The 24,332-nt window shown below is 42.4% G+C and overlaps 1 protein-coding gene across 3 annotated transcripts in view; it reads left to right on the top strand.

The window, feature by feature from the left end:
- Positions 1-24,332, top strand: part of LOC139387984 (disabled homolog 2-interacting protein-like) — a 181,175-nt gene that overhangs the window by 58,381 nt on the left and 98,462 nt on the right. Inside the window, exon 1 of one of the 3 annotated variants that reach the window (XM_071134438.1) lies at positions 22,279-22,778. The exons of the other annotated variants lie outside the window; for them this stretch is intronic. The gene's annotated coding sequence lies outside the window, so the exon portion shown is untranslated. Of the gene's footprint in view, positions 1-22,278; positions 22,779-24,332 lie in introns of those variants that run through there. 3 annotated transcript variants of the gene reach the window in all.

Genomic DNA, 24,332 nt, shown 5'->3' with positions numbered 1-24,332 from the left:
TCTCTTTATGCACACATGTATGGACTCACACACACAAACACATACATACACAAACACACACACACACACACGCACACTCTCATAATCTCTCACATCACATACTCGCGGGGCTTTAAATTGCCTAAATGTCACACCTACTGCTTCTCTTAATGCACACATGTATTGACTCACACGCCCGCGTAGGAGACTTTAAGTATGATTTATTGATGGTTTATTCAGCCATTGTCTCATGCATTCATTCCTTCTTGTTCCATCCATTAATGAATACCAATTGGTGAGTATGCACGTAGATTGGTTAGGAATGTCCGTCAGACAGCATCGTTTGAACATCTAACGATCCAATTCTGTTCGTCAGTAACATACATACAATACCCACGCATCAAATATATCAGATAGAAATATGCACCATACAGTATGTTGAAGTACCATGTTGTAGTTATGTCATACCTTAGCTGTGTTGAGGGCAGGGAATGGTTTTAATCAGAGAACACTGTGTATCCCCCATCTTTCTCTCTCTCTTCCCTCTCTTTTTACATCTCTCCTCTCTGGCTCTCATCTATAATTCAAGACCATCATTTGGTTTAGCTGAAATGGCGCTGTGAGGAAACAAATGAGTTGGATGTGATTTGAGAAGGATGGATGAAGGGCAGGAACCCGTACAGATTAGGTAAAGGCCATGTGTATCAAGGATCTTCGAGTAGGCGGGCTGATTCAGGATCAGCTTTACCTCCTACATCATAATGAATACGATTACATGGACACGGGGGGGACCTGATCCTAGATCAGCACTCGGAGTCACTTAACACGTACAGCGTGAAACCTATATGGTGGAGATAGGATATTCAATAACATGTTCAACTTCATGCCTCTAATTCAATCATTATTGCGTTGGCTATGGATATTATTGTTCTTCCATTGAAATGGTGGCGGAGGTTTGCTTGTCATTCACGTCTTTCCGTTTCTATCTTTTCCAAGATAATACAATCATTACAAAGTAATAGAACTGTATAATGAGGTTGGTGGTGGAGCTGTTGGAGCTGTTTTAAAGTTGACTTCCTCCATTGCGGCTGCTCCAATCGTAGCTAGTCATTTACCTCAAGGACACACAGTACCCAGCCTAACCTTTTCTCCCATTGTTATGCCAGTCAGGAACAGAGTGGTCCCTCAATGCCAGCTACTGCTGTGGTGTAGCCTACCTCATTAAGGAGCTGAAAAGTGCTACGGAAATGAATATATTGTTAGACTTTTTTTACAAAGTTGCCCAGGGATAGAATATATCTGGAACAGAGCGTTCATTCCTTCCCTTCTCATTCTCATTTCAGGAGGCCTGGGCTGTTTAGCTGGCTGGCGATGGTAATGTTTCATGGTCACTGATTGTCTGTATATACACAGCCAGTCCATAGCCACCATCACCTTTTGGCGTTTTTCTAGGAGACTAAACATCAGACAGACCACGAGGAAAGAGACTTAGAATCTACATATCTATGTTGTTGTTTTTTAACCAGGCAAGTCAGTTAAGAACTAATTCTTATTTACAATGACGGCCTACCCCGGGCCAAACCCGGGCAACCCTGGGCCAATTGTGCGCCGCCCTATGGGACTCCCGATCACGACCAGATACGATGCAGCCTGGATTCAAACCAGAGACTGCAGTGACACCTCTTGCACTGAGATGCAGTGCCTTAGACCGCTGCGCCACTCGAGTCGTGGCAAATGAAATGTCATGGGATGAGAATGTTTTCTTTTTTAGACAACATAATGCACATCAGAATGTTAAGGGAAGCAGGATTTATTTAATTTGTTCCCCCTTTCTAATTTTAGAGTGCCTACCCATCAAGTTAACAACAATTTAGGGGAGAGGAGAGGGAGATGCGGCTGATTTGACATGTTTTAATATCCAATGTTGGATCCTGGCTGGTGCTCAATGTGTGTGTGGGAAGTGAGTTTGTTGTAATTGTTGTGAGTCCTGCCAGCCACGGGGGACAATCCACAGAGTAGGCCAGTTGTTAATTGATAGTGAGGAGAACGCCTATTTCAGAAAGCCGCGTGACCTGCTCAGTCTCCTATTCAGTGAAGCAAACTCTCCGGTCTCTAAAAGTGTCTTGGCTAACACCCACTAGCCTATATCAATATGAATTTTTAAAAAAGGAGCAGTTTGGCGGTAGTGGGCTTGGCTGTAGTGGGCTTGGCGGTAGTGGGCTTGGCGGTAGTGGGCTTGGCGGTAGTGGGCTTGGCTGTAGTGGGCTTGGCGGTAGTGGGCTTGGCTGTAGTGGGCTTGTCTGTAGTGGGCTTGGCGGTAGGAGCTGTTCCAGTGTTGTTTTGCACTGGAATTATCCCAAGCGGTCGGAGTCAGTCAGGACTGCTCCAGCCTTCAGGTCACTTCCTGGAGAAGCACATCAGGCACCTCTTACCGCTTCAAATCAAATCCAATTGTATTTGTCACATGCGCCGAATACAACCTTACCGTGAAATACTTACAAGCTCTCAGCCAACAATGCAGTTCAGAAAACAGTATACTAATAATATACTGAATAAGCGGAAGTAAAATAAATAAATATCCAATCGATCAAAAAGTAACACAAGAAAATGCACATAGCGATGGCGAGGCTATATACAGGGGGTACCGGTACCCAGTCAATGTGCGGGGGTGCAGGTTAGTCACGTGACTATGCATAGATAATAAACAGCGAGTAGCAGCAGTGTAAAAACAAGGGGGTGTCAATGTAAATAACGCGGATGGCCATTTGATTAGTAGTTCAACAGTCTCATGGCTTGGGGGCTAGGAGCTGTTAATAAGCAGCCTTTTGGACCTCGATTCAGCGCTTCGGTACCGCTTGCCGTGCTGTAGCAGAGAAAACAGTCTATGACTTGGGTGACTGGAGTCTTTGACAATTTTTGGGCTTTCCTCTGACACCGCCTTTTATATAGGTCCTGGATGGCAGGAAGCTTGACCCCAGTGATGTACTGGGCCGTACGCATTACCCTCTGTAGCGACTTACGGTCAGATGTAGAGGTTTTTGAGGATCTGGGGACCCATGCCAAATCTTTTCAATTATCTGTTGGGTAAAAGGTGTTGTCGTGGCCTCTTCACAACTGTCTTGGTGTGTTTGGACCATGATAGTTTGTTCGGCTCTCCTTTTCCTGTAGTCCATGATCAGCTCCTTTGTCTTGCTAAAGTTGAGTGAGAAGTTGTTGGCCTGGCGACACTGCCAGGTCTTTGACCTCCTCCTTATAGGGTGTCTTATCGTTGTCTGTGATCAGGCCTAACACTGTTATGTCGTCAGCAAACTTAATGATGGTGTTGGAGTCGTGCGTGGCCACGCAGTCGTGGGTGAACAGGGAGTACAGGAGGGGACTAAGCATGCACCCCTGAGGAGCCCCAGTGTTGAGGATCAGCGTGGCGGATGTGTTGTTGCCTACCCTCACCACCTGGGGGCGGCCCGTCAGGAAGTCCAGGATCCAGTTGCAGAGGGAAGTGTTTAATCCCAGGGTCCTTAGTTTGCAGCTGCTTCTCTGATTGCTAGGTGAACCAAGCACACCAACACACTTGCACGCACACACACATACAGACACGCACACACTCGCTCACGCCTGCACACATACACACACACACATCAACCCCTCCCAAAACAGAATGATTTTGGCATTGTCATATAAACAATGAAATCAGAACTGTTTTTCATTTTCATCAAAGCTCCATAAGTTATAATAAAATGTCCTTTTTAATAAACTCAGAAACATATTTCCGTCCTTGTTGTGATCTTGATGCCTAGTGTGTGTGTGTGTGTGTGTGTGTGTGTGTGTGTGTGTGTGTGTGTGTGTGTGTGCCAGTCGAGGCTGCTGAAGGGAGCACGGCTCATAATAATGGCTGGAACGGAGCGAATGGAATGGCATCAAACGCATGGAAACCATGGAAACCATGTGTTTGATGTATTTGATACGTTCCACCTACTCCGCTCCAGCCGTTACCACGAGTCCGTCCTCACCAATGAAAGTGCCACCAACCTCCTGTAGTGTGCACTCATGTGTTGTTGTGTTCGTGTGCGTGTTTACTTGTGTGTGTGTGTGTGTTTAAAGCGGATGTTTGTTTTAATAAGTGGTTTGTCAGAGACTTCTCAGAGACAGTCTTGCTCTGCTCTGCTGGAGGAGGTTTTTTAGTGTTGTTTTGGTAGTATTGACCCTTCTGTAAACTGTATATTAGTGTTGTTCTGGTAGTGTTGACCCTTCTGTAAACTGTATATTAGTGTTGACTTTGGTAGCATTGACCCCTTTGTAAACTGTATATTAGTGTTGTTTTGGTAGCATTGACCCCTTTGTAAACTGTATATTAGTGTTGTTCTGGTAGTGTTGACCCTTCTGTAAACTGTATATTAGTGTTGACTTTGGTAGCATTGACCCCTTTGTAAACTGTATATTAGTGTTGTTTTGGTAGCATTGACCCCTTTGTAAACTGTATATTAGTGTTGACTTTGGTAGCATTGACCCCTTTGTAAACTGTATATTAGTGTTGTTTTGGTAGCATTGACCCCTTTGTAAACTGTATATTAGTGTTGTTTTGGTAGCATTGACCCCTTTGTAAACTGTATATTAGTGTTGTTTTGGTAGCATTGACCCCTTTGTAAACTGTATATTAGTGTTGTTCTGGTAGTGTTGACCCTTCTGTAAACTGTATATTAGTGTTGACTTTGATAGCATTGACCCCTTTGTAAACTGTATATTAGTGTTGTTTTGGTAGCATTGACCCCTTTGTAAACTGTATATTAGTGTTGTTTTGGTAGCATTGACCCCTTTGTAAACTGTATATTAGTGTTGTTTTGGTAGCATTGACCCCTTTGTAAACTGTATATTAGTGTTGTTTTGGTAGCATTGACCCCTTTGTAAACTGTATATTAGTGTTGTTTTGGTAGCATTGACCCCTTTGTAAACTGTATATTAGTGTTGTTTTGGTAGCATTGACCCCTTTGTAAACTGTATATTAGTGTTGACTTTGGTAGCATTGACCCCTTTGTAAACTGTATATTAGTGTTGTTTTGGTAGCATTGACCCCTTTGTAAACTGTATATTAGTGTTGTTCTGGTAGCATTGACCCCTTTGTAAACTGTATATTAGTGTTGTTTTGGTAGCATTGACCCCTTTGTAAACTGTATATTAGTGTTGTTTTGGTAGCATTGACCCCTTTGTAAACTGTATATTAGTGTTGTTTTGGTAGCATTGACCCTTCTGTAAACTGTATATTAGTGTTGTTTTGGTAGCATTGACCCCTTTGTAAACTGTATATTAGTGTTGTTTTGGTAGCATTGACCCCTTTGTAAACTGTATATTAGTGTTGTTTTGGTAGCATTGACCCCTTTGTAAACTGTATATTAGTGTTGTTTTGGTAGCATTGACCCCTTTGTAAACTGTATATTAGTGAAGTGAATGCTGGTAGTGTTGACTGCTCTGTAAACTGTATATTAGTGAAGTGAATGCTGGTAGTGTTGACTGCTCTGTAAACTGTATATTAGTGAAGTGAATGCTGGTAGTGTTGACTGCTCTGTAAACTGTATATTATTGAAGTGAATGCTGGTAGTGTTGACTGCTCTGTAAACTGTATATTAGTGAAGTGAATGCTGGTAGTGTTGACTGCTCTGTAAACTGTATATTATTGAAGTGAATGCTGGTAGTGTTGACTGCTCTGTAAACTGTATATTAGTGAAGTGAATGCTGGTAGTGTTGACTGCTCTGTAAACTGTATATTATTGAAGTGAATGCTGGTAGTGTTGACTGCTCTGTAAACTGTATATTAGTGAAGTGAATGCTGGTAGTGTTGACTGCTCTGTAAACTGTATATTAGTGAAGTGAATGCTGGTAGTGTTGACTGCTCTGTAAACTGTATATTAGTGAAGTGAATGCTGGAATTGTTGACTGCTCTGTAAACTGTATATTATTGAAGTGAATGCTGGTAGTGTTGACTGCTCTGTAAACTGTATATTAGTGAAGTGAATGCTGGTAGTGTTGACTGCTCTGTAAACTGTATATTATTGAAGTGAATGCTGGTAGTGTTGACTGCTCTGTAAACTGTATATTAGTGAAGTGAATGCTGGTAGTGTTGACTGCTCTGTAAACTGTATATTAGTGAAGTGAATGCTGGTAGTGTTGACTGCTCTGTAAACTGTATATTAGTGAAGTGAATGCTGGTAGTGTTGACTGCTCTGTAAACTGTATATTATTGAAGTGAATGCTGGTAGTGTTGACTGCTCTGTAAACTGTATATTAGTGAAGTGAATGCTGGTAGTGTTGACTGCTCTGTAAACTGTATATTAGTGAAGTGAATGCTGGTAGTGTTGACTGCTCTGTAAACTGTATATTAGTGAAGTGAATGCTGGTAGTGTTGACTGCTCTGTAAACTGTATACTATTGAAGTGAATGCTGGTAGTGTTGACTGCTCTGTAAACTGTATATTATTGAAGTGAATGCTGGTAGTGTTGACTGCTCTGTAAACTGTATATTAGTGAAGTGAATGCTGGTAGTGTTGACTGCTCTGTAAACTGTATATTAGTGAAGTGAATGCTGGTAGTGTTGACTGCTCTGTAAACTGTATATTATTGAAGTGAATGCTGGTAGTGTTGACTGCTCTGTAAACTGTATATTAGTGAAGTGAATGCTGGTAGTGTTGACTGCTCTGTAAACTGTATATTAGTGAAGTGAATGCTGGTAGTGTTGACTGCTCTGTAAACTGTATATTAGTGAAGTGAATGCTGGTAGTGTTGACTGCTCTGTAAACTGTATATTAGTGAAGTGAATGCTGGTAGTGTTGACTGCTCTGTAAACTGTATATTAGTGAAGTGAATGCTGGTAGTGTTGACTGCTCTGTAAACTGTATATTAGTGAAGTGAATGCTGGTAGTGTTGACTGCTCTGTAAACTGTATATTAGTGAAGTGAATGCTGGTAGTGTTGACTGCTCTGTAAACTGTATATAAGTGAAGTGAATGCTGGTAGTGTTGACTGCTCTGTAAATTGTATATTAGTGAAGTGAATGCTGGTAGTGTTGACTGCTCTGTAAACTGTATATTAGTGAAGTGAATGCTGGTAGTGTTGACTGCTCTGTAAACTGTATACTATTGAAGTGAATGCTGGTAGTGTTGACTGCTCTGTAAACTGTATATTATTGAAGTGAATGCTGGTAGTGTTGACTGCTCTGTAAACTGTATATTAGTGAAGTGAATGCTGGTAGTGTTGACTGCTCTGTAAACTGTATATTAGTGAAGTGAATGCTGGTAGTGTTGACTGCTCTGTAAACTGTATATTATTGAAGTGAATGCTGGTAGTGTTGACTGCTCTGTAAACTGTATATTAGTGAAGTGAATGCTGGTAGTGTTGACTGCTCTGTAAACTGTATATTAGTGAAGTGAATGCTGGTAGTGTTGACTGCTCTGTAAACTGTATATTAGTGAAGTGAATGCTGGTAGTGTTGACTGCTCTGTAAACTGTATATTAGTGAAGTGAATGCTGGTAGTGTTGACTGCTCTGTAAACTGTATATTAGTGAAGTGAATGCTGGTAGTGTTGACTGCTCTGTAAACTGTATATTAGTGAAGTGAATGCTGGTAGTGTTGACTGCTCTGTAAACTGTATATTAGTGAAGTGAATGCTGGTAGTGTTGACTGCTCTGTAAACTTTTATATTAGTGAAGTGAATGCTGGTAGTGTTGACTGCTCTGTAAACTGTATATTAGTGAAGTGAATGCTGGTAGTGTTGACTGCTCTGTAAACTGTATATTAGTGAAGTGAATGCTGGTAGTGTTGACTGCTCTGTAAACTGTATATTATTGAAGTGAATGCTGGTAGTGTTGACTGCTCTGTAAACTGTATATTAGTGAAGTGAATGCTGGTAGTGTTGACTGCTCTGTAAACTGTATACTATTGAAGTGAATGCTGGTAGTGTTGACTGCTCTGTAAACTGTATATTATTGAAGTGAATGCTGGTAGTGTTGACTGCTCTGTAAACTGTATATTAGTGAAGTGAATGCTGGTAGTGTTGACTGCTCTGTAAACTGTATATTATTGAAGTGAATGCTGGTAGTGTTGACTGCTCTGTAAACTGTATATTAGTGAAGTGAATGCTGGTAGTGTTGACTGCTCTGTAAACTGTATACTATTGAAGTGAATGCTGGTAGTGTTGACTGCTCTGTAAACTGTATATTATTGAAGTGAATGCTGGTAGTGTTGACTGCTCTGTAAACTGTATATTAGTGAAGTGAATGCTGGTAGTGTTGACTGCTCTGTAAACTGTATATTAGTGAAGTGAATGCTGGTAGTGTTGACTGCTCTGTAAACTGTATACTATTGAAGTGAATGCTGGTAGTGTTGACTGCTCTGTAAACTGTATATTATTGAAGTGAATGCTGGTAGTGTTGACTGCTCTGTAAACTGTATATTAGTGAAGTGAATGCTGGTAGTGTTGACTGCTCTGTAAACTGTATATTAGTGAAGTGAATGCTGGTAGTGTTGACTGCTCTGTAAACTGTATATTATTGAAGTGAATGCTGGTAGTGTTGACTGCTCTGTAAACTGTATATTAGTGAAGTGAATGCTGGTAGTGTTGACTGCTCTGTAAACTGTATATTAGTGAAGTGAATGCTGGTAGTGTTGACTGCTCTGTAAACTGTATATTAGTGAAGTGAATGCTGGTAGTGTTGACTGCTCTGTAAACTGTATATTAGTGAAGTGAATGCTGGTAGTGTTGACTGCTCTGTAAACTGTATATTAGTGAAGTGAATGCTGGTAGTGTTGACTGCTCTGTAAACTGTATATTAGTGAAGTGAATGCTGGTAGTGTTGACTGCTCTGTAAACTGTATATTAGTGAAGTGAATGCTGGTAGTGTTGACTGCTCTGTAAACTCTATATTAGTGAAGTGAATGCTGGTAGTGTTGACTGCTCTGTAAACTGTATATTAGTGAAGTGAATGCTGGTAGTGTTGACTGCTCTGTAAACTGTATATTAGTGAAGTGAATGCTGGTAGTGTTGACTGCTCTGTAAACTGTATATTATTGAAGTGAATGCTGGTAGTGTTGACTGCTCTGTAAACTGTATATTAGTGAAGTGAATGCTGGTAGTGTTGACTGCTCTGTAAACTGTATACTATTGAAGTGAATGCTGGTAGTGTTGACTGCTCTGTAAACTGTATATTATTGAAGTGAATGCTGGTAGTGTTGACTGCTCTGTAAACTGTATATTAGTGAAGTGAATGCTGGTAGTGTTGACTGCTCTGTAAACTGTATATTATTGAAGTGAATGCTGGTAGTGTTGACTGCTCTGTAAACTGTATATTAGTGAAGTGAATGCTGGTAGTGTTGACTGCTCTGTAAACTGTATATTAGTGAAGTGAATGCTGGTAGTGTTGACTGCTCTGTAAACTGTAGTGTTGACTTTTGGACAGATGGTTGAGCATGGGTTGAACCAAGCTGATGTTTAAAGCAGGGATTAGGGATCCTTTTCTCCTCTCCTCTCTCCTCACTTTCTTTCCTCTCTTCCTCTCCTCCTCCTCTCCTCTCCCAGGCTTAATAGAAAGGGCCTGGTTGTGATCTGAATACAGAGCACACCATCAAAGGAACCCAACGAACAGTGCTCTGAAATGACTGCTCACACACACACACACTCATTCACCCACTAACATATACACACACACAGTGCATACTGTTCTCTCCATACATATGTTTGCATGCACACATATACATTTTGAGCCTACATATACAGTAGTATCACTCACTCACATCAATGAGGGAGACACACACACACACACCAGCCAAACCCCAGCTCATACAGATGACGCAGAGCTCAGCAGACGTGACACCTCAACTGTGCTCTCGGACACCTCAAGTCCCCCCTGGCTAAATGTCCATGGTGATATTAGACTAGAATAGGATGGAACTCCCCACTTTCACTTCACTTCCCTAACTGACCCGTTTCAGTCCTGCTGATCGTGATCCCATCATATGACTGAACCTTTGTTTTTACCTACTTTTCCACCCCTCCTGTCTCTCACTCCCGCTATCTCTCTCTCTCTCTATATATATATATATATATCTCTTTCTGTCCCTCTATACCTTTCTCTCTATATATATATCTCTCTTTCTGTCCCTCTATACCTCTCTCTATATATATATATACAGTGGGGCAAAAAAGTATTTAGTCAGCCACCAATTGTGCAAGTTCTCGCACTTAAAAAGATGAGAGAGGCCTGTAATTTTCATCATAGGTACACTTCACCCTTCTGTAAACACAAAATGAGAAGAAAAAAAATCCAGAAAATCACATTGTAGGATTTTTTATGAATTTATATGCAAATTAAGGTGGAAAATAAGTATTTGGTCAATAACAAAAGTTTATCTCAATACTTTGTTACGTATATACCCTTTGTTGGTAATGACAGAGGTCAAACTTTTTCTGCAAGTCTTCACAAGGTTTTCACACACTGTTGCTGGTATTTTGGCCCATTCCTCCATGCAGATCTCCTCTAGAGTAGTGATGTTTTGGGGCTGTTGCTGGGCAACACGGACTTTCAACTCCCTCCAAAGATTTTCTATGGGGTTGAGATCTGGAGACTGGCTAGGCCACTCCAGGACCTTGAAATGCTTCTTACGAAGCCACTCCTTCGTTGCCCGGGCGGTGTGTTTGGGATCATTGTCATGCTGAAAGACCCAGCCACGTTTCATCTTCAATGCCCTTGCTGATGGAAGGAGGTTTTCACTCAATCTCACGATACATGGCCCCATTCATTCTTTCCTTTACATGGATCAGTCGTCCTGGTCCCTTTGCAGAAAAAGGTATGGTGTTCTTTGGATGCAACTCAGCATTCTTTGTCCTCCAAACATGACGAGTTGAGTTTTTACCAAAAGGTTCTATTTTGGTTTCATCTGACCATATGACATTCTCCCAATCTTCTTCTGGATCATCCAAATGCTCTCTAGCAAACTTCAGACGGGCCTGGACATGTACTGGCTTAAGCAGGGGGACATGTCTGGCACTGCAGGATTTGAGTCCCTGGCGGCGTAGTGTGTTACTGATGGTAGGCTTAGTTACTTTGGTCCCAGCTCTCTGCAGGTCATTCACTAGGTCCCCACGTGTGGTTCTGGGATTTTTGCTCACCGTTCTTGTGATCATTTTGACCCCACGGGGTGAGATCTTGCGTGGAGCCCCAGATCGAGGGAGATTATCAGTGGTCTTGTATGTCTTCCATTTCCTAATAATTGCTCCCACAGTTGATTTCTTCAAACCAAGCTGCTTATCTATTGCAGATTCAGTCTTCCCAGCCTGGTGCAGGTCTACAATTTTGTTTCTGGTGTCCTTTGACAGCTCTTTGGTCTTGGCCATAGTGGAGTTTGGAGTGTGACTGTTTGAGGTTGTGGACAGGTGTCTTTTATACTGATAACAAGTTCAAACAGGTGCCATTAATACAGGTAACGAGTGGAGGACAGAGGAGCCTCTTAAAGAAGAAGTTACAGGTCTGTGAGAGCCAGAAATCTTGCTTGTTTGTAGGTGACCAAATACTTATTTTCCACCATAATTTGCAAATAAATTAATTAAAAATCCTACAATGTGATTTTCTGGATGTTTCTTTCTCATTTTGTCTGTCATAGTTGAAGTGTACCTATGATGAAAATTACAGGCCTCTCTCATCTTTTTAAGTGGGAGAACTTGCACATTTGGTGGCACATTTGGTGGCTGACTAAAAACTTTTTTGCCCCACTTTATATATATATATATATATATAAATATATATATAAATATACAATCCCTTTCTGTCCATCTATACCTCTCTCTCTATATATATATATATATCTCTCTTTCTGTCCCGCTATACCTCTATATATATATATCTCTCTTTCTGTCCCTCTATACCTCTCTCTCTATATATATATCTCTTTCTGTCCCGCTATACCTCTCTCTATATATATATATATATATATATATAGATATCTTTATGTCCCTCTATACCTCTCTCTCTCTATATATATATATATATATATCTTTCTGTCCCTCTATATCTCTCTCTATATATATATATATCTCTTTCTGTCCCTCTATACCTCTCTCTCTCGAAATATATACATATATATATCTCTTTCTGTATCGCTATACCTCTCTCTCTCTATATATATAAATATATATATATATTTCTGTCCCTCTATACCTCTCTCTCTATATATATATATCTCTCTCTCTCTCTCTCTTTCTGTCCCTCTATACCTCTCTCTCTCTATATATCTCTCTCTCTTTCTGTCCCTCTATACTTCTCTCTCTCTCTCTCTATATATATATAAATATATATATCTTTCTGTCCCTCTATACCTCTCTCTCTCTCTATATATATATATATATATATATATATATATATATATTTCTGTCCCACTATACCTCTCTCTCGCCCTCTCTCTCTATATATATATATATACAGTGCCTTGCGAAAGTATTCGGCCCCCTTGAACTTTGCGACCTTTTGCCACATTTCAGGCTTCAAACATAAAGATATAAAACTGTATTTTTTTGTGAAGAATCAACAACAAGTGGGACACAATCATGAAGTGGAACGACATTTATTGGATATTTCAAACTTTTTTAACAAATGAAAAACTGAAAAATTGGGCGTGCAAAATTATTCAGCCCCTTTACTTTCAGTGCAGCAAACTCTCTCCAGAAGTTCAGTGAGGATCTCTGAATGATCCATTGTTGACCTAAATTACTAATGATGATAAATACAATCCACCTGTGTGCAATCAAGTCTCCGTATAAATGCACCTGCACTGTGATAGTCTCAGAGGTCCGTTAAAAGCGCAGAGAGCATCATGAAGAACAAGGAACACACCAGACAGGTCCGAGATACTGTTGTGAAGACGTTTAAAGCCGGATTTGGATACGAAAAGATTTCCCAAGCTTTAAACATCCCAAGGAGCACTGTGCAAGCGATAATATTGAAATGGAAGGAGTATCAGACCACTGCAAATCTACCAAGACCTGGCCGTCCCTCTAAACTTTCAGCTCATACAAGGAGAAGACTGATCAGAGATGCAGCCAAGAGGCCCATGATCACTCTGGATGAACTGCAGAGATCTACAGCTGAGGTGGGAGACTCTGTCCATAGGACAACAATCAGTCGTATATTGCACAAATCTGGCCTTTATGGAAGAGTGGCAAGAAGAAAGCCATTTCTTAAAGATATCCATAAAAAGTGTTGTTTAAAGTTTGCCACAAGCCACCTGGGAGACACACCAAACATGTGGAAGAAGGTGCTCTGGTCAGATGATACCAAAATTGAACTTTTTGGCAACAATGCAAAACGTTATGCTTGGCGTAAAAGCAACACAGCTGAACACACCATCCCCACTGTCAAACATGGTGGTGGCAGCATCATGGTTTGGGCCTGCTTTTCTTCACTAGGGACAGGGAAGATGGTTAAAATTGATGCGAAGATGGATGGAGCCAAATACAGGACCATTCTGGAAGAAAACCTGATGGAGTCTGCAAAAGACCTGAGACTGGGACGGAGATTTGTCTTCCAACAAGACAATGATCCAAAACATAAAGCAAAATCTACAATGGAATGGTTCAAAAATAAACATATCCAGGTGTTAGAATGGCCAAGTCAAAGTCCAGACCTGAATCCAATCGAGAATCTGTGGAAAGAACTGAAAACTGCTGTTCACAAATGCTCTCCATCCAACCTCACTGAGCTCGAGCTGTTTTGCAAGGAGGAATGGGAAAAAAATTCAGTCTCTCGATGTGCAAAACTGATAGAGACATACCCCAAGCGACTTACAGCTGTAATCGCAGCAAAAGGTGGCGCTACAAAGTATTAACTTAAGGGGGCTGAATAATTTTGCACGCCCAATTTTTCAGTTTTTGATTTGTTAAAAAAGTTTGAAATATCCAATAAATGTCGTTCCACTTCATGATTGTGTCCCACTTGTTGTTGATTCTTCACAAAAAAATACAGTTTTATATCTTTATGTTTGAAGCCTGAAATGTGGCAAAAGGTCGCAAAGTTCAAGGGGGCCGAATACTTTCGCAAGGCACTGTATATATATATATATATATCTTTGTCCCTCTATACCTCTCACTTAAGTTCCCCCCCAGCCCTCGACCCCCCGCTCTCTATTCCCATCTCTCTGCATCCCTCTGGCTTCTCTCCCACTTTCTCCATCCTGTCTATCTCTCCGTCCGCCGCCGCTCTCCCAGACCGTGTCCAGTGTCTTACTACAGAGAGCCTTATCTACACTGGGAGAAGAGGAGAAGATTGAACCACTGAGCAGAGTTTCCTGTTATTGATAATGAGCTTAAAAGCGCTTGAGGATATTGAGGTAGAACATTCTGGGATTCTTTTTTTATTTCTTTTTTACAGTTTTCGTCTAAGGATGGTTTCTCCAACTCTCTCTATCAAGCTCTCTCTTTCTCTCAAAACACACACACATGCAGGCATGAATGCACACGTGTGCGCGCACACACACTGTCATGTGTCACTTCCAAAAAAGAGATGTAAAGAGCAGGAACAGAGGGAGTGAGAGGGAGAGCACAGTGCAGCTCCAGTGATGCAGTGTGACCCAGTTACAGACAAACACTTTTAAACAAGGTGGCTTGAGTGTTTAGCCAGGTCCTTTTGATCCGTTTCACCCTGTGGTCACTGGAAGTTTAGAAGACTGCAATTGCAGTAGCATTTACTGTCTTACGATATAGTAGTTTCATTTTACAGTATTGTACTTCTCTCTCCCAGCTCTACCACTGAACGACAGTAGCTACTGTCTGTATCTGTGTGTTTGGGTACGATACACTACATGATCAAAAGTATCTGAGACACCTGCTTGTCCAACATCACATTCCAAAATCATGGGCATTAATATGGTATTGCCCCCCCCCCCCCCCTCCCTTTGCTGCTATAAGACTTTCCACTAGATGTTGGAGCATTGCTGCGGGGACTTGCTTCCATTAGACACATGAGCATTAGTGAGGTCGGGCACTGATGTTTGGCGATTATGACTGACTTGCAGTCTGAGTTCCAATTCATCCCAAAGGTGTTCGGTGGGGTTGAGGTCAGGGCTCTGTGCAGGCCAGTCAAGTTCTTCCACACCGATCTCGACAAACCATTTATGTATGAATTTCACTTTGTGCACAGGGACATTGTCATGCTGAAAAACGAAAGGGCCTTCTCCAAACTGTTGCCACAAATTTAGAAGCACAGAATCATCTAGAATGTCATTGTATGCTGTAGTGTTAAGGTTTCCCTTCATTGGAACTAAGGGGCCTAGCCCGAACCATGAAAAACAGCCCCAGACCATTATCCCTCCTCCACCTAACTTTACAGTTGTACCTATACATTGGGGCAGGTAGTGTAGTGTAGAGAACGTGTTTCCACTGCTCCAGAGTCCAATGGCGGGCGGCTTTACACCACTGCAGCCGACGCTTGGCATTGCTCATGGTAATCTTAGTATTGTGTGCGGCTGCACGGCCATGGAAACCCATTTCATGAAGCTCCCAACAAACAGTTCTTGAGCTGACGTTGCTTCCAGAGGCAGTTTGGAACTCGGTATTGAGTGTTGCAAACGAGGACAGACCATTTTTACGTGCAGAACACTTCAGCACTTGACTGTCCCATTCTGAGCTGTTGTTGCTCCTAGATGTTTACACTTAACAGTTGACCACTCTAGCAGGGTAGAAATTTGACGAACTGACTTGTTGAAAAGTTGGCATCCTATAACGGTGCCACGTTGAAAGTCTCTGAGCTATTCAGTAAGGCCGTTCTACTGCCAATGTTTGTCTATGGAGATTGCACGGCGGTGTGCACGATTTTATACACCTGTCAGCAACAGGTGTGGCTGAAATAGCCGAATCTACTAATTTGAAGGGGTGTCTACATACTATTGCATATACGTATAGTGTAGCTATGCAATCAGAGCTCTTTCACCTCGCTCTTCTTCTTAAGAGAAAGCCTTATAGGAAAGGCCCTACGCAAACTTTGTCTCACTCCATATCACTATCTCATCTTATCTTCACTCCTAACCATCCTCCTCTCTGCTCCATCAAATCAAGCTTTATTTATGTAGCACATTTCAGACAAGGATGCAACTCTATGCGCATCACAGGAAAAAACATACATAAAAAAAATGAAAAAAATGAAAACAGAAATATTTACTCCATAACAAACATCAGAGGGGAAAAAAACCAAAAAGAATAACAATAAAACAGAAAAGCCTATAATGCACCCCAAGGAAAAGCAGAGCAAAAAGTTGTGTTTTAAGATCCCTTCTAAATATGTCCACAGTTTCACCTCCGCCCCCCCCCCCCCCCCTTTCAGGTTCTCTGGCAGTGTTTTCCAGAGGCTGACGGCATAATAACTAAAGGCTGCTTCTCCATGCCTCTTCGTACTAGGCTTTGAGATAGTTCCAGAGGAGATGAGGGACCTAATGGGCACATACAGTGCATTCGGAAGTATTCAGACCACTTCCCTTTTTCCACATTTTGTTACGTTACAGTCTTATTCTAAAATGGATTCAATAAATATGTGTCCTCATCAATCTACACACAATACCCTATAATGACGAAGCAAAAACATTTTTTTTTTTGTGCAAATGTATTACAAAAAAAACAGAAATACCTTATTTACATAAGTATTCAGACCCTTTGCTATGAGACTCGAAATTGAGCTCAGGTGCATCCTGTTTCTATTGATCATCCTTGAGATGTTTCTACAACTTGATTGGAGTCCACCTGTGGTAAATTCAAGTGATTGGACATGATTTGGAAAGGCACACATCTGTTTATATAAGGTCCCATAGTTGACAGTGCATGTCAAAAACCAAGCCATGAGGAATTGAGACAGGATTGTGTCGAGGCAAATGTCTGGGGAAGTGTACCAAAACATTTCTGCAGCATTTAAGGTCCCCAAGAACACAGTGGCCTCCATCATTCTTAAATAGAAGAAGTTTGGAACAACCAAAAGTCTTCCTAGAGCTGGCCGCCCGGCCAAACCAAGCAATCAGGGTGAAGGAGGAGAGCCTTGGTCAAGAAGGTGACCAAGAACCCAAGTACCCAATGTCACTCTGACAGAGCTCCAGAGTTCCTCTGTGGAGATGGGAGAACTTTCCAGAAGGACAACCGTCTCTGCAGTACTCTACCAATCAGGCCTTTATAGTAGAGTGGCCAGACGGTAGCCACTCCTCAGTAAAAGGCACATCTCAGATCATGAAAAACAAGATTCTCTGGTCTGATTAAATCAAGATTGAACTCTTTAGCCTGAATGCCAAGTGTCACGTATGGAGGAAACCCGGCACCATCCCTACAGTGAAGAATGGTGGTGTCAGCATCATGCAGTGGAGACGTTTTTCAGCAGCAGGGACTGGGAGACTAGTCAGGATTGAGGGAAAGATGAACGGAGCAAAGTACAGAGAGATCCTTGATGAAAACCTGCTCCAGAGCACTCAGGACCTCAGACTAGGGCGAAGGTTCACCTTCCAACAGGGCAACAACCCTAAGCACAGAGCCAAGAGAATGCAGGGGTGGCTTCGAGACAAGTTTCTGAATATCCTTGAAAGGCCCAGCCAGAGCCCAGACTTGAATCCGATTGAACATCTCTGGAGAGACCTGAAAATAGCTGTGCAGCGATGCTCCACATCCATCCTGACAGAGCTTGAGAGGATCTGCAGAGAAGAATGGGAGGTGTGCCAAGCTTGTAGCGTCATACCCAAGAAGACTCGAGGCTGTAATCTCTGCCAAAGGTTCTTCAGCAAAGTACTGAGTTAAAGGTCTGAACACTTAAGTAAATGGTCAGTTTAATAAATTTTAGAATAAGTCTGTACGGTAGCAAAATGTTGAAAAAGTCAAGGGGTCTGAATACTTTCCGAGTGCACCGTAACTAAAAAGCATGTCTGACATGTATTGGGGTGCACAATTGTGGATTGATATAAAAACCAATAGAATCACCTTAAAATTTATTCTACAACAGGCAGAGAGTGAAGAGACTTTAAATCTGTGTAATGCGTGCTCTCTGTCTGGTCTTGGTCACTACTCGTGCTGCAGCATTCTGTATGTTTTGCAGTTGACTAATGGCTTTCTTGGGTAGACCAGACAGGAGAGCATTACAGTAGTCAAGCCTGCTTGTAATAAAAGCATGGTTGAGTCTCTCTGTATCAGCCTGAGGGAGAATGTTCCTCAGGTGGTAAAAAGCTATTTTGGTCACATTCCTATTGTGTGATTCGAAATTGAGTTTGGAATCTAAACTGACGCCTAGGTTTTTTACCTGGTATTCTTTACCTGGCGTTGGCTAATGGGGATCCTAATAAATCAATGTGTGACCAGATTCTCTCTCTGTGCTTTGGCTTCAATAATAAGTACCTTGGTCTTGTCTTGATTCAGCTGGAGGAAGTAGTGATTCATCCAAGTATTTAAATCACCAATACAGTCTAATAATTTATCTGTCGAGCTAAAGTCCGCTTAATTTGTGTATCATCTGCGCAGCACTGAAAATCAATTCTGTGCTTTCTGATAATGCCATCAAGGGGTAACATATACCCAAATTTGAACTGAGTGGAAAGCCACATGTGATATCTATTTTCTCTGAGTTATGTTCACCAAGGGTGACAAGAAACTCTCAAACAGTTAAATAGGTCTTAAACCAATTTAGAACTGAGCACGAGAGGCCAACCCACAACCAGTCTGTCTAAAACAGTGTTTCCTAAACTTGCCCTAGCACTACACAGCTGATTCAAATAATCAACTAAGCACCAAACTTTGATTTGAATCAGCTGTGTAGTGCTAGGGCAAAAACCCAAAAGTGCACCCCTTGGGGTCCCGGGGATCGAGTTTGAGAAACGTTGGTCTAGAAGGACGTCATGGTCAACAGTGTTGAATGCAGCAGTTACATTCAAGAGTACAAGGACAGAGAGGTGTTTGGCATCTGTGTTTTGGCTCTAAGATAATTTGCCTCTTCATAAGTAAGGCTCTCTCTGTGCTGTGGTGGGCACGAAAACCAGATTGAAATTTTAGCTGTTTAAAAAAACTATTTCTCCAGAATTTTACTGGCAATTGGCCGAAAATTGCTAAGAGCTAAAGAATCTAAATAACTTTTTTTCAGAAGGGGTTTTACCCAGCAGTTTTTAGTGCCGTGGGAAAAGTGCCTGTGAACATGGAGTGATTAACAATAGTTTGCTTGACTCATGCTGAGCCTAATGTTTGTTATATTTGTCGCACTGCTTTGCCAGGTCGCAGTTGTAAATGAGAACCTGTTCTCAACTGGCCTCCCATGTTCAATAAAGGTGAAATAAAAAAATGTATAATGATAAATCTTATCTCCTAAATATGCCTCAAACTCATCACATTTAGATGTGGAGTAAAGTTTCCACAGGTTTGCCGGGGTAAGATTTATCAGGACATCAATGGTCGAAAAGAGCACTCTTGAATTATTCCGATTATTAGTGACCAAGTTAGAAAAATTTGTCCGTCCGGAATTTCGAATTGCCTTGTTGTGTATGCCAAGTTGCTGTCTCAGAAAATCATAATAGACCTGCAACTTTGACTTTCTCCTCTTCCGCTCAAACTTTCTGCAATTTCTCCTTAATTAATTCATTTCCGCACTCATCCAAAGGGCTATCCGTTTGGATGTGGCTTTTTTTTTTTAACCCTAAGGAGCCAGAGCCTTGAGCCTGACTCCTGCCTGACACAGACCGACTGCTCTGTAGATAGACTGTAGAGACTAGATCAGTTTATGATAGATCCGTATGGGAGAGAGAGAGAGAGAGAGAGAGAGAGAGAGAGAGAGAGAGAGAGAGAGAGAGAGAGAGAGAGAGAGAGAGAGAGAGAGAGAGAGAGAGAGAGAGAGAGAGAGAGAGAGAGAGTGAAAGGGTGAAAGAGATAAAGAGGAGAGTGTTTTATGGCTTTGTTGGGTGTGAATAGCAGCTGCACAGGCTGGCTGTCTGGCTTTACACCGCTGCAGCACAGCAGCCAAAGGCATTCATAGCTTTTAGACTACAGACAACGCTGCTCTTTCATCTGGGAGGCAGCAGGTATATAGTGAACATTTCGCAGAGGCTACATTTTACAAGTGATTTGATGGAGGATATAATGTGAAAGTATTTCAGGGTTTAATTGAAGATATTAAGCAATGGGTTTCACCTTTTGTAGGCTACTGTATAAGGTTATCCACAGTGCTAGCCCCAGCCCTATTTCCAACACTTGCCCTTACTCTCTGCCTCCACCCAGCCTACAGCTGGCTTGCGAAAGTATTCACCCCCCATTGGCATTTTTCCTAATTTATTGCCTTACAACCTGGAATTAAAATAGATTTTGGGGGTTTGTATCATTTGACTTACACAACATGCCTACCACTTTGAAGATGCATAATATTTTTTATGAAACAAACAAGAAATAAGACAAATAAACTGAACTTGAAAAAAAAGTCAATACTTTGTAGAGCCACCTTTTGTAGCAATTGCAGCTGCAAGTCTTTTGGGGGTACACTTGGCACATCTAGCCACTGGGATTTTTGCCCATTCTTCAAGGCAAAACTGCTCCAGCTCCTTCAAGTTGGATGGGTTCTGCTGGTGTACAGCAATCTTTAAGTCATACCACAGATTCACAATTGGATTGAAGTCTGGGCTTTGACTAGGCCATTCCAAGACATTTAAATGTTTCCCCGTAAACCACTCATGTGTTTCTTTAGCAGTATGCTTGGGATCATTGTCCTGCAGGAAGGTGAACCTCTGTCCCAGTCTCAAATCTCTGGAAGAGTGAAAGGTTTCCCTTCAAGAATTTCCCTTTATTTAGCGCCACCCATCATTCCTTCAATTCTGACCAGTTTCCCGGTCCGTGAGTTTTTGTGGGCGGCCCTCTCTTGGTAGGTTTGTTGTGGTGCAATATTCTTTCTATTTTTTTATAATGGATTTAATGGTGTTCCATGGGATGTTCAAAGTTTCTGATATTTTTTTTATAACCCAACCCTGATCTGTACTTCTCCACAACTTTGTCCCTGACCTGTTTGGAGAGCTTCTTGGTCTTCATGGTGCCGCTTGCTTGGTGGTGCCCCTTGCTTGGTGGTGCCCCTTGCTTGGTGGTGCCCCTTGCTTGGTGGTGCCCCTTGCTTGGTGGTGCCCCTTGCTTGGTGGTGCCCCTTGCTTGGTGGTGCCCCTTGCTTGGTGGTGCCCCTTGCTTGGTGGTGCCTCTTGCTTGGTGGTGCCCCTTGCTTGGTGGTGCCTCTTGCTTGGTGGTGCCTCTTGCTTGGTGGTGCCCCTTGCTTGGTGGTGCCCCTTGCTTGGTGGTGCCCCTTGCTTGGTGGTGCCCCTTGCTTGGTGGTGCCCCTTGCTTGGTGGTGCCTCTTGCTTGGTGGTGCCCCTTGCTTGGTGGTGCCTCTTGCTTGGTGGTGCCCCTTGCTTGGTGGTGCCCCTTGCTTGGTGGTGCCCCTTGCTTGGTGGTGCCCCTTGCTTGGTGGTGCCCCTTGGTCTTCATGGTGCCCCTTGCTTGGTGGTGCCCCTTGCTTGGTGGTGCCCCTTGCTTGGTGGTGCCCCTTGCTTGGTGGTGCCCCTTGCTTGGTGGTGCCCCTTGCTTGGTGGTGCCCCTTGGTCTTCATGGTGCCCCTTGCTTGGTGGTGCCCCTTGCTTGGTGGTGCCCCTTGCTTGGTGGTGCCCCTTGCTTGGTGGTGCCCCTTGCTTGGTGGTGCCCCTTGCTTGGTGGTGTTACAGACTGGTGTATATATTCTGAGATCATGTGACACTTAGATTGCACACAGGGGGACTTTATTTAACCAATGATGTGACTTCTGAAGGTAATTGGTTGCACCAGATGTTATTTAGAGGGTTCATAGCAAAGGGGGTGAATACAGCACTTTTCAGTTTTTAATTTTTTAGAATTTTTGGAAAAAGTAAATTTTTCATTTCACTTCACCAACTTGGAATATTTTGTGTATGTCCATTTCATGAAATCTAAATAAAACTCGATTTAAATTACAGGTTGTAATGCAACAAAATAGGAAAAACACGAAGGGGGATGAATACTTTTGCAAGGCATAATACTGGCCAAAGTCCTTGCCTATAGGCAGTGGCAGCAGTGGCTTCCTGGGAGGTGTCTTTCCTCAGATGGGGCCTACAGGACAAAGAGTACACACACACACACACACACACACACACACAATGGAGGCGGCACAGTGGGGCAGATCCAGGCTGCACCACATACACACACTCATACACACCCCTCCCACTGCATGCAGGGAGAAGGGGGGGGGGTTACAGTCAATCCCGCTGGGAGGGAGAGCAAGGGAGCAGGAGAGAGAGAGAGAAAAGGCTGCAAGATCCCCTGCTCTGAGCATTGTGTACGGGCACGCTTACACGAAGTCTCAAACATGCAGAGATTGAGAGAGGAGAGGCTGTGTCCCACTTCAGAGAGGGCACAGGAAATAGGACAGCCTCTGTACCAATAGAGAGAGAGAGAGAGAGAAGGGAGAAGAAGAAAAAAGGAAAACCAGAGAGAGAGAGAAGGAAGAGCGAGTGAGAGCATTGTAGCACTGATTCTCCGCCCCTCACCTCAAAGTAGCAGCAGCAAGAAAGAGAGGGAGAGAAAGGGAGAAGGAGGAAGAGAGCCACAAGCAAAACAGAGAGAAGGAGCAAATACTCTGCAGTGGTAAAGGGGAAATTGTGCTTTGAGAAAGCTCTGCTCTACACTCCTCCGGTCCTCCCTCTTTTAATTTGCTCCGGCTCTTCCTCTCTCTCTCTCCGTCCATCTGCCAAGCGTTGTTCGATTGTTCCGGGGAATTCTGACCATGCCTGGTGAGTGCCCTGTGTTCTGCTGCTTATCACATGTCACTCACACTGCGTTGTGTGCGTTCAGGCTTTCAATGGTGTGTTTGTATGAGTGCGTATGGAAACAAATTAGGGACAGTAAAGGAGAAGGGGTTTTATTGAAATGTCGGGGTTTATTCCAGCGTTCGTCCTGTTATTTTGTGGTGCTCTGTCCTCTCCCTCAAATGTATTCATTTCAATGAGCTTTATTGGCATGACAAGATATTCAATTATTTGACAAATAAAACATCTAGGAACATAATTAAATGAGGAATTGAGGAAATTAAAATATCCTATCTCTGTTATAGGATTAGGTGTCACTGTAAAAACAGTGTAGTGTAGTGCACAATTGTATTCAACATGCACTCTTGCTATGGAATAACATACTAATCTACTGCACTGTATATTAGTCGCACGAACTAACACCTTCCCACTGTCTGATAAGGACCTGAGCTCTTGGGGTTTGAATGAGAACCAGTGTCAGTGCTGCTCTACCACAGAAATGGTGAGAGAGAGAGAGAGAGAGAGAAAGAGAGAGAGACAGTGAGAGAGATCAGCCTCTCCAGCCCCGCTAACAGAAATCAGATCACTGGCCACCACTCCCGCTGCCTGCTAGGTGGTCAGTGGCTGATTTGGGTTGCCGTTCTGGAACCATAGGCAGTATGAAGTCATTATCGTTGTCATGATGCCCCTTTGACCCTCAGCAAGGGAACAGAGAGAGCGGTACATATACCGCTGGAGAGGAGAGTGGCCGCTAATTTAATTTACAGAGACACTGTCTCTTTCATTCAGGAGAGGAGAGGGGGGGATGACGGGAAATGCTAGCGTTGCCGGTTGAGCTAACCGCCAATCTGTCTGTTCCCTCTCTCTCTCCGTCCCCAGTCTGTCTGTTACTAATTGAGCAATACACCCACTCTTTATGCCGTTGTATAGAGAGAGCAAGGTCTTTTTAATCATCTCTCAGAAATACCATATTAGAGTTATTGGATGGTATAATTCAGAGATGGTGATGTACATACATCTATGGGAAGGATTCTTATTCAGAGGAATCATGTTTTATTTTTGATTCAATTTATTTGTTGTACTTTCATTTTGTTCAATTCTCTATTCTAGTTAGAGTTGGATTATATTTGTGTCCTATTCCTAATCAATTGTTTGTATAATAGTGTTGTTGTTGATATTGTTGTTGCATCCAGTACTGTGTATTCTTTTCAAATATTGTACCAATGCACTGTTAATATACAGCCATTCTTTATAAGGACACTCACAAAGTTGTGATTGTTTTGTTTTCATTCATCAAAGATAAATAAATACCAGAGACGCACAGCAGAACGCTAACGTTGATTATCCCCCGGTGTAATAAAACAAGAGACAGCACAGGCAATGAATAACCATCAAACAATGGATCCTAAAGGCACATTCTAAAGGCAGCAATGAACAATCATTCTTTGGTGTAGTGACTGTCTGGGTAAATGCTAGCTTAGAGATATCTGAAATTCTGAATTGAACGTGAGAGGACAGGATAGGAGGGGAGAGGAAAGG

Source organism: Oncorhynchus clarkii, chromosome 29 (assembly GCF_045791955.1).
Source record: "Oncorhynchus clarkii lewisi isolate Uvic-CL-2024 chromosome 29, UVic_Ocla_1.0, whole genome shotgun sequence".
NCBI lineage: Eukaryota > Metazoa > Chordata > Actinopteri > Salmoniformes > Salmonidae > Oncorhynchus > Oncorhynchus clarkii.
Note: the sequence above shows the minus strand (reverse complement) of the source record. Positions and strands in the feature narration are given on the sequence as shown.